Source organism: Centruroides vittatus, unplaced genomic scaffold (assembly GCF_030686945.1).
Source record: "Centruroides vittatus isolate TY-2023 unplaced genomic scaffold, ASM3068694v2 scaffold_386, whole genome shotgun sequence".
Classification (NCBI taxonomy): domain Eukaryota; kingdom Metazoa; phylum Arthropoda; class Arachnida; order Scorpiones; family Buthidae; genus Centruroides; species Centruroides vittatus.
This window is the reverse complement of record NW_027122706.1, coordinates 5,502,491-5,514,507: the sequence shown is the minus strand read 5'-3', so window position 1 is coordinate 5,514,507 and position 12,017 is coordinate 5,502,491. Positions and strand designations below refer to the sequence as shown.

General features: G+C 27.3%; 1 long non-coding RNA gene across 1 annotated transcript; it reads right to left on the bottom strand.

Annotated features, from left to right (window-relative positions):
* Nucleotides 1-4,691: 4,691 nt before the first annotated feature.
* On the bottom strand, nucleotides 4,692-11,282 carry LOC136988823 (uncharacterized). Its single transcript, XR_010882810.1, has 2 exons — nucleotides 11,182-11,282; nucleotides 4,692-5,129 (listed from the first exon to the last, which is right to left on the bottom strand). It is a non-coding gene; the product is annotated as an uncharacterized lncRNA (long non-coding RNA).
* Nucleotides 11,283-12,017: the final 735 nt, after the last annotated feature.

The window sequence follows — 12,017 nt, the reverse complement described above, 5'->3', positions numbered from 1 at the left end:
AATCTGTCTAATGTCGATTGCTTTTCTCTCTTCTTCAGGATTTTTCAGAAGTAATTAATAGCATTGTAATTGTAGAAATTTCCAAGCCTCAACCTAGTTTGGATGCCATTCTAAGACTGTTGTTCTGACATCCTCCTATTTTTTAAAAGATGTTTAATAGCAGATATCGGCATTAATCCTCTTTTTCAAAAGAAAACATATCTCGCCAAGTTTCTTGATGTTCTTCATTTAAGAGTTCTTGGTGTTCTTATGTCGTCAGATCTGTTTCAGGTTCCATTATGAGCTCTTCAATGTTCTTTATTTCTCAGATGTGATTTTTGTTATTCCTTTAGCTGCTTGAGTCTTCTTGATTATACTGTGTCTTTCTTAGATAAGATTGAACTGCAGCCTATTGTAGACCTGTGTCAAGCCATACTGCCCAGCAACATTAGGCATCTTCTGCCCACTCTCTACCTTTGCTTTTATACTCTCACCTTTCGAAAAGAAAAACCCACGCAAAACTTAACGAGTGCCCGCCCGACAGTCTCGCGAATACTATAAAAATATCGTTTCTGCTAGAAAAATAAAAAGCTGGAATTACAAGGGAGAGTTTCAAAGTTGGGAGGAATACTATCTGATTAGTATATACCGGGTTGAGCATCGATATCGACGTCTCCCACACTCCAAAAAGTTTCGAATTGTTGCTCGAAGACGAGAGAAGACCAATCGGTATTTATTATTTTACGTCGCTTCTTCTTGTGTTTGTTCTGTGAGGCGTTCGTTATCCGACCATGTGTTCTCTATCCAATCATGTGCTCGTTTTCCGAACATAAAAATCTTTCGCGAAAGTGTTCGTTATCCGATTTGTTCGTTAACCGATCACCCACTGTATTTGGAATTGAAAGGTGGCACTCTACTAAAATAACGACGACATTTTGTTGTTATAAGGTGTAATGACGTTCGAACGTATTCACAAATCCATTAATTGCACTACTATGCACTATTCATATGAAATTTCATAACATGGTTATAATAATAAAATCATCGAATTATTGCAATATCGTCACAATGCCGGGCTGCTTTTTAAAATTATTTTTTACTGTAATTTAAAAAATCACGTGACTTTCGTTTTAGGCCAGAAGTTCTTATACAGTTAATAGTGGCCTCAGGCCTCTAAGCTTTCCATATCTGTTCTCGGTTTTCATCTATCTAATTCCTTTCTCGTGATTATGGAAAGATAGACATATAGACGGATAGACGCGACAGATGGAATCTGTAGGTCTGCAAATTTAAAAATTGCAGCCCAATAAACAAATTATAAAATATATTTACGTTGTGTTAATATATTTTATGAATCTGACATCTCATTAGAACATGTACTCATGTCCAATTGTACTGTATTCTTTATTCTCACAATTTCTGTTGTTATGATTTTTTACTTTATAAACTGGTTTTTAAAAAAATAAAATATTTTAAGTTTAATATTTTGTATTACCGTTTTTCTTTCATGATTAAAACACGCAACAAATTCTTAATTCAGAGATTTTTAACCAGATTTTTAAAAACATATTTTTTAAATAAATTTATTAGAAAATCGTAAATTCTTACAAAATAATATAAATAAATTATATTAATTATTAATTAATTGGTCGGAATTAAAAATTTCATATTAATAGATTATAATGTAATTAAAAGCTTTCATAAATAAGTTATATTTTTTAAAAAAATTACAAAATTCAAGTCTTTTTTAATTTCACGTTTTTTTTGGAAATATTTTAACGTTAAATATAACCTACATTGAATGTATATATTAATAAAAGCATCCTATACAACTATATAAGTCAGTGGTTTCTAACCTGTGGGGCGCGCCCTCGTAGGGGGGCACGAGACTGTTGCAAGGGGGGCATGCAGCTGTTTCCAAAATACCATTTTCGAATACAAACCAAAAAGAGTCGAATAGGTGTCAAAAAATGAATCAGCAAAATAGGTATACGTAATCCACAATCCTCACCGCGAATTTTTCGGGTACAAATGCTAAAACATCCATCCATACTCTTGCTGGAACGAGAACATCTCGCTTTCGCGTTTGGAGCCGAGCGCGCTTTGAGTATTTATGAAATTAGATTGTTAGAAAAATTAAGGGGGCGCAACAATTTTTTTTAAAGGGGGGCGCAGGTACAGAAAGGTTGGAAACCACTGATATAAGTCATTAATTTTACACTGGATTAAAAAACTAAAACGAAACTAGCTTGTTTAGTGAATGGTCTCAATGAGAGCAATTCAAATTTTCAACGATATGCTTTTATTGTAGACGATATTTGTATATGATACAAATTTTGTGTGGTGATGCTGATTCTTCTCTGCTATAAGTTCTAGGTTGTGAAATCTTTTATAATAATTTATTCTTATTTTAAAGACTTAACGGACAAACTGATGCAGATATAACTAAATTACGATGTATGGCAATACGCCATATTAATGTATATATTTAGATATAAGTTTAGTTTTAAGTTTTCTTTCTTCTTTGTTCTTCCTTTTGTTCTTTCGCGCCGTCGAACAGCAAAAACGGCCATTTGTAGCTTACGGTGGAAAGCAACATGGCGTCCTCTCTGGCTCAGATAGTTTTGTTTCGGGGTCCATTATGTGGTTTTATGAATGAAAATTTAGAAGTTGTGAAAGCGAAAGTTAGTGCACGCGATAATGTAAGTGTCTTTTCGAATTTTTTTCGAATGATAGCCGGCATTCTAATTTTTTTCGTGGCTATTTTGAATGCTCTTTCAACAAATAATCCATTTTACGGTTAAATTTTACAATTGGGACCCGTCTTTTGCCTTTAAAAGCTCATATTTTAGAATTATAGATTCTAAAATATGAGCTTTTAAAGATAGTATCGATAGTGCGGGCGCCGTCATCTTTCTTTCTTTCACCGTCGTTCCTAAATGCCTACAAACAGCAGCGCACTCTCGTAATAGCGGCGACGCGGAACGACCGCTATTAAAGAACGCACCCAATGTCTCTTGTATAAGGAGAATCTTCGAAGAGATCCGAAAAAGATCATCGAGAAACGATTTAGAGTGATTCCCTACCAGAAGAGCGTCAATACCAAATAGAGAACCCGGGTATTCGTTATAACCTCTATCATACTAAAACTTCTGCTATTCTTCCTTTCTTTTTTAGTTTATAATTTAGTGTAAGTTAGTCGTAAGATTAAAAGTCGGTCTTTTCTTATTTGTCGCGAGCGCGTTCTTTTGATCTGTATTCGCTCGATTCCACGCCCCTGTTTTGGATATTGTATAACATTAAGAGTTGGAATCCGAAAGAATCCTGTATATTGATAATCAAGTGAAAAAAATAAATAATTGTTGTTTTTATTTTGTGTACTGCCTCTCGTGGACTATTGTACACTCGCGTGATTATCACAGAAGAAATATTATACTATGTTTACTTTTTTACAGTTTTGCATTTTATATAATTTTCTCATAGTTATCTAAACAATCTTTTTGTGAATGAAAATACTGCAAGATTAAAAGAGATGTCAATATTATTCGTATCAAGAAGTTTGTGTTTCTGTATTTGAAGCATTATTAACCTTACCTGTATTTATAATAAATTTAGACTTGAATTGAAAGTCACTGCTTTTTGATAGTATTCATCTGTTTTCTTCTAATGACAAAAAGTAATTATGTGCAAAATTAATTCATCTCACGTAAGTTATTAATTTTCTGGAATAACAATCTAGTTATTTAGATTATCTTAATGTTTGTTTTATAACTTCATTATTTTAAAATGAATATTTTTACGATATAAAGAAAATCTTTTTGAAACGATCTTTATCAGATTCACATTCTTGTTTCGAAATACAAAGTAATATGATCATTCAAAGTAAATAAATTGTGACAAATCATAGATTTCATCATACAGCTAGAGAAATCACAACTATGACTACTATTTTGTCAACATCTGTAATTCATTTAAAATTTTTAGATAGCATTTTTAAAAATAAAAACCGATATAAAGGACTATCTTAAAGATTTCAAGAACAATCTATAAAAAGATCCTTTACATAAAAGCAGAAAGAATAATTTCTTTGAAAAGAATTTTATTCAATTTTTCATATTTACAAAACAAGAAATTAATCTGCTATTTTATATATATACTTTTTATATTAGAATTTATATAAAAAAGTACAGATATTTAAGGTGATGACAAATTTGACTATGATAAGTACAATGAATATTACTTTAATCAATTGTATTAAAATATAATAAATGGTAAATTTTAACAGCAATAGATAAATTGCAAATTAGAAAAGTTATTTAATTATGATAAATAGAAATTCAATTATTTTACAATAAATAGTTGTCTTAAAATATTATATAGCGTTATAGTTAATTTATGAATTTAGCATATAAAACTTCAATAAATCTTTAAAAAATCAATTTAAGCAATAAAATTAGTTTTTAATGTTTTATTTTTCGAAACCGGATATAAAAGTGAAAATCGAAGATTTGTTTCAAGAAAGATTTATGTAGTTTGATACAAACAATAGAAATTTGAAATTTCCAATTTCACTTTTAGAAACTAATGATAAAAACGTAAGATAAAAAATTAAAGCGGTTTTTACCGTAGAAATTCGATTTGTTTTAAAAACAGTTTACCGTATGTCTTCAATCGTTATTAAAAAACTCTCCGTAATAAATTATCTAAGCCAATGACGAAAACATAATTTAATTTCCTACACAGATAACAAGAAGATTTCCAGTAATGAAGTAATCTCCTTTTGCTAACATTGCTTCTAAATATGGAATAATAACGGAGCCATTAGAAAAGACTTCAAAATTTGGACGTTCGATTGCAATCTTCTGTTCGCAAGTGATAAATCTTTCATTCAAATTTTTTGGATCAATTAGCACTTCGGTTGTTGGCATTGTAGATGGTATCTCTGTTGCTAATTCTTGTTCTTGATTGCTGTATTCTATAGCTTTTGCATCCCTTTCGGTTGGAATTTCTGTTGTTTGTGTCTGATTCGCTTCAGTTTCTACAGGAACAATTTCTGTTGAGTTCGATACAGGAGCAGCAAAGCTAGGAACTGCTACAAAGAAAATTAAAACGATGACGGTTTTCAAGAAGGATGCCATCTCTAGTTTCGTCTGAAAAAGAAAACAAATCACAATATATCAAATAATGTATATTGATTATAATATATAAATTCTAAATAATTATTTAAGTTTTTCAAATATGAAAAATATTTAATCTGAAAAATAAAAAAAATAAATAGTCGTAAATGAAAATATTAGTCCTAGAATATGATTCCATATAGCAAAATTATACGTTCCATAGAATCGTGTATTCTATATTTAGATGTTTCCTGAAAACGTTTGTTTGTTTGTATGAAATGTTATTTTTACATTTCATGGTTATGAATTCTACAAAAAGCATATTAGATACATTTTTAAAAAATATTTTATGTTAGGTAAAATATTAAAGATTAAAAACAATTTAAATTTAACATAAAACGAGATTATTAACTTACAATTAATTTTATACAATTTACAAAGTCATACGTTGTGCATCATGAACAACAACGAAAGCAAAATTATAAAAGAAGTTTGGAGAATTAATTTATAGGCAATTAATGGCAGAAAACTAAATAAATACATATTAGGATCACATCTTGTGTTAATTGATGTTGTCAATAAAAGACTGCTTATATGTTTAAAAAACAATTGACACTAAAACTGAACTAATTAAAGTATGAAATTCATAAAAAATTTGATAAGCTTAATAATTTTTGAGCAAATATTTATATTTTTTTCAAAACAAGATTATTTTAATAGATGTAATTTCTCATTTTAATAATTGAAATGCATATTGTAGTTTGAATTTGCTCACACAATTCTCTAGAACTTATGTAGACCGATTTACTTTTATATTGTATGTTTCGATAGAAACTAATATCTTAATATAAGCCTATAAAGTCATTTTATTGAGAAAATATTATTATAAACCTACGTAAATTTCTTAAAGTCTTTTTCATTGACGAATTCCAATTTTCATTGTTTGAATCGAATTCAAATTATTGTCATAATTAATACGTTACGGTGGTATCATTATAGCATAAAATTATATATGCTATAATGATACCACCATTTTAAATTCTGGATTAAATCTTAAAATTTTATTCATATTCATTCGAAGATTGCAATGGACGACTTTTTCCCGTCAAGTACAAAGAACTACACTATTTAGTTCGAGATTACGCGAATTGAGCCAAATTAGTTCTCGACGTCTCCAAACTGGTTGTAGTGTAAATCATTCCATTTTTAGCGTTCCTAAACGTTTGGTTCTAAATCAGTGCTTACTGACTGCGCATCGATCGATGCAAATGAGTAACAAAATTAAGACGACAGTCAGAGCTCAATCAATCATCTCTGTCGATTATCAGGGTCAAAAGAGACAATTGAGCAACCAGTCTCTAGTTATCGTTTACACTGGTTGTCTTAAAGTAAAATGAATGCTGAGTAATTGGCATCCAATTCACATCTTAACTCTTTTGGTGAATACAGCCATTACAGGAAGTCCTGACCTATAGTTATTTCAATTAATAGAATGAAAAGTATCCATAAAGTAATCACGAGGACGATTCTTTCAATGGACAGTTTCGAAAATGTCTGACTGATAGTTATTTAATCATAAGTTTTTATTTAAGTTTTAATCTACAATATTATATTATCCTTTATATATTTTGTAAATAAAAGCACAACTAATAATTTCATGTAATTTTAATAATTTCCTACTCTATTTCTAAACAATAAAAAAAAATAGTTATTTTAATTGTTTAAAAAGTCATAAAACTAAAAGTTATCGAAAAATAAATATCTGGTATCAGTATTAAACAATTTATCTCAAAATGTATCAAATTTTATAAAATTAGATCAAATTAATACAAATATTATATAATGTGATTAAAAACATTCTTTAATATAATTTATACTCTAAAGTCTAAATACTATACACTATACCCCATACTCTACACTCTAATTTATACAATAAACATTCTTTATACTATATGTATATAAATGGTTATTTTCATTAAATTCAGTAGCAATGTACAATAATTATTGTTATTAAAATAAATCTTCATGCTATGTACTGTATATTCATGAAATCAATTCTGAAAATATTGAATCATCTTGTCTCTCAAGTAACTAAATAAAAAGTTCTGTTAAAATTTTTCTCGGTTAGTTTCTGTACAAAATTATACTGAAATTAGACAAACATATTAATTTACCATTACTATAGTTTCATTTAGCAGAAATTTATGTAAATTTAAATTTTTCCATTCGTTACAATAATAGTAAAGATGTTTAATCGTTTAAGACATTTCATTGATTAAGTATTCATTTTGTTGTTTACCATATTTATTTTAATAATTTTAATTTTATTGTATTAAACTGTAATTAAATTAAATTGTTAAATGACAAAGAAAGATGAATCTAAGTTTGAAAAATTCCTACCAGCCTTTAGATGAAACGTAATCTTTCTTTCCACAAATAACATTTGATTAAAAGTTAATCGTTGATATGGTAACCATGGAGGATGAACAGTCAAAGAGTAAATAAAAGTTAATTCAATCAATATATTTTTTGTTTTTTGAATAAAACAAATATAAATTTTAATTAAATTTTCAAAAACATGAATTCGTATGTTTTCTTTTCTATTTTCGATTTAATTTTATACAAAATTTCATTGGTATAATTAAATATTTATATACTTATTTATTTTATTTGTTTGAATGACGTTTAATTAAAATTCATTATGCGATTTTAAATTTTCGCGTATTTTACCTTATTAAACTAATATAAAAACTGCTGTATATTTTGTGTACATTACGTACAATAAATAATACACAGTTTTCTACTAATCAGAAAATTTTCAAGCTATCCTACTTACTCATATTTTATATATTTTTGAATTTAATGAGTTCTTTATATTTTCATTTACGGTTCAGTACGTAGTTTTTCGGCCGGATACCAATGTAGTTAAAATGTCTGCCTGTTGCTCTGAAGAACCTGGGATCAAATTCGGTTTGGTCGAAAAAGCCCAGAAATTTTTTGAGAGTGATCTGTTCTGGATATGTTAGGTCTAGTCCCTCACCCCCCAGCCACACCAATGTGGGCTTGGCCGAACCCACAATAGCCTTGGAAAAGGCCGTCTTAGTGCCACATGGCAGGAAGAGTACAAAAAAAAAAAAAAACATGTGTAGCTTACCAGTTTAAAATGTATACCAAGCCGATTATATATATACGAGGTATTTGTTTTTATAAATATGTCTATTTACTAATACTTACGTTACTATTAAATACGTTAAAATGCTTTTTTTATGTTTAATTAATATTTACATTAAATTGTTAATTTACTTCGGGTCTAATCTTCGTGAAACTTATTTATACGAATAGACTAGAATTATTATTTTTTATTTCTATAAGTGGAATTAAATCTTATCTGAAAAATCTTGAATATAAATTAAATGTAGGTATAAAAATAAGCGCACTTTTATGATGGGTAACTTAGAATCATTGTAGCGTAAATAGAATTATCTCATTTACCCCATTTTAAAATTAGTATAAAAATTAGGATATACAAATATTTATTATTATTTAATTTTTAAACTGCTTTCCAATAGATAGTTACGAATTTAAAAAAATATATTTTAAAAACAATGTAAATTGCTAATAATTTACTATTCTAAAACATTAAACATGTTATATATTTCGTGAACTGTCTTAAAATAGAATTTATTTACTGCGATAATTGTACTTACCTTGAAATAAGAAATAGTATTTAACGTCAAAGACGACTCTGAATTATTTTATATAAATCGAAATGATATAATATAATTAAAATCGTGATAAAACAGTTTATATTGAATAAAACTACTTAGATCAAATTTCTTTTACATTTAGAATTACTTTTAATTATATGAAACAATTTCCAGAACGATCTATTTCTATTCTTTAAATGAATACGTGTACAAGATTTAATTAAAATAATTCAGCGCGTTCAAAGTATCTTTAAGATATATCATCTCTAAAAATACATCAGACAGTGTAATATAAGAAGGATTCTCTTATGTTGTTTAGAAAATTGAAGGCGAATGTAATAAAATTTCATTAGACTGTATAATTTTAAATTAATGAATTATTTAATACTTCGTATTAAAAAAACAAGTTAATTATGAATTTTTCTAAATATAAAAAAGTAATACATTTTCAAGTAAATATAAGTTTCAATTTTCAGTATTAATAATAAATTATATACAAACAAAATATACTTATAAAATATTTCGTCAACTTCGTCATTATATTATTTATAATTTTATATTTTATAAATAAAATTTTTAGTACGAATATTTATCATAAAATTATAACCTTAAATATAATCAAATTTTATCTCTTATTTTTATATCTGTCGAATAAAGTATAACTTAAATTAAATTTTTTGTTTTAAAACAATGTTACACATTTTTTTAAGGAAGAAAATAGAGTACATTTTTTTAGAAATTTCAGAAGTTAAAACTATTATTGACATAGCCTTTTTACAGTCTTTTCCACTTCAAGCTCTATTTATTTAACACACCTCGCATAGGATCATTGACCTCGTTTTTTTATCCCTCATAAGAATCGCAATTTCAAATGTAAATTTTACATACGCTTACGATTAATAATTATGAATAAATTTAACGACTCTAATTACACTTATGGCACGCTGAAATAATTAATTTAAAATATGCATTATTTATTTAAACAATATGTAATATTTGAATATTAAATTATTAACTTTAATCAAATAAAATGAATAACACATTTTATTAATAAATTACACTAATACATTTTAATATAATTTAAAATAATAACAAATTTTTGGCAGCTATTCATTGAGCTTTTGATTATTTGACACTTTAGTAACGTTAAACATTTTACTGTGAATAATTTAATGTTTTATAAAATGTTTAACTATATAATACTTCGTTTTTTTTTCAAACAAGACAGACCAAAACTATATCGTCTATGGCGACATAATTGCCTTTGGTAAAAGTTTTATCAAGCAATGGAACATAAATTTCTTTGTTTGGAAGAACTTTATATTCATCTTCGTCCACTGGAAGTTTGGGACAATCAATAAATTCTTGAGTTAAGCTGTCTAAACTAAAATCTTCACTATCGAGCGATAAAGGCGCAGTTGTCGGTGTTGTGGGATTAGTGTCAAATGCTGTTGTGGCTTCCTCTGAAAACGAAGTCACATTATCTGCTGGTGTTTCTAACATGGTGGAATTTTCTTCCAATTCAATTGTGCCATTCAATGGCATTTCCTCATATTTTGTCAAATTAAACTCCTGACTCATTGTTGGGCTTATTAACCATAATAATGAGATGACAAACCATGTAATGCTTAGTGCCATTTAGAAAATAAGCTTATATATTTAACAGCGTGTGTTTTAAATAAATTTTATTTCTCGTCGATATTATCCTGGACGCCGTCTACGGGGTAAAAAAAGTATTATATACAATTCATTAGACTATAATACATATTTTAGAATAAATAAAGGGATGCTATGAACATGCATGTAACACAAGACGCTTCAAATAATTTTTGTAAGATAATCACAAAATAGATGCAAATGCAGAAAAATGTGTTAAACAAATATTAATTTAGTTTTTGAAAATAAAACAATAAAAACCACATTCTGTCCCAATATAAAATTAGTGATAAAAGAACCAGTTCCAGTTACAAGTTCTATCATTTGATTAAAAAAATAACAATCTTTATTTCAATCAAAATACAAATGTGTTTATTTTTTTACAAATTATATCATAAGAGGAACAGTTATGCAATTATTTTCAGAATATGAATGCATTTATAATTCAAAAGGAGAAAAGAAAATTACTAAAGTAAACCAATGTAAAACCAAAACAAACTCCGTTTATTTCCAAACTCAAGGCACCAAAAGAATAAGCTTAATAACCAATAAAAATTGTTTTTAAAGCATTAAAAATGTTACTTTAAATTTATACTAGTAATATTTAAAACTATTTGTTAATTAAATATTAAAATATTAAAGTTTAATTCTATTTTTAATGATTAACAATAATTCCTACGTGTAGCATATTATTATTATTATACGTAATAGAAAACACTTACCAACTAAGATAGAGAACTTCTTACTTCCGTTCAAAGTAATAAAGCTTCTTTGGAACTGTCTGTAAATCCGAACAGATTACACAATGCTAGCAATTGGTTTGAGGAGGAAATTAAATAGACTTGAGACGAAGTCCCTCCTTCTGTCCGAAATACGGCTGACGAAATACAGTTTATCTGATTGGTTCATGAAAAAGAATGATAGGTAGGATGGTACAATTAAAGATTAGTTTCCGGTTAAATGTTCACGAAGCCCAAGTCAATGAACTGGGTCAGTGTGAATAGGACGTTATCAATCAAGGTTGAGACCGGTCAAATCTGGGTTAGATAAAATCGTCGCATTTAATAATCTAACATTTATAAGGTAAAAAATAAAATAAAATAACTGATTTTTTCCTTTTTTAAATGAAGTATAAAATTTGTATCCTTATCTGAAATTTCTGTACGTCATCGCCGTCTTTCAAATATTATATTATATTCAATTACATTTAAAAATTTTAATTAAATCCATTTCAATTATTAATACTTTTAAATAATATTTTTAAAAAATTTATTTGTATTTTTCGACTTTTACGCACGAAATAAAGTAAAATTTTTCTGTTTTAATTCATACTTTTGTTTTTATTTTTTTAATAAACTTATTTAAACAATTTTTAGGTTTTGTCACATTTTAATTTTTGATACATAACGTTTTTTGGCGGTAGACTTTATAATGGTCAATACTATACAAGGAAAATAAATTTTACGTAAAGATGTACAAATTTTATACTTTTGATTAAAGAAAATAAGTTCTTTATTTTTCAGAGCACTCAAACAAGAAGAAAAAAAAGAAAGAAAAA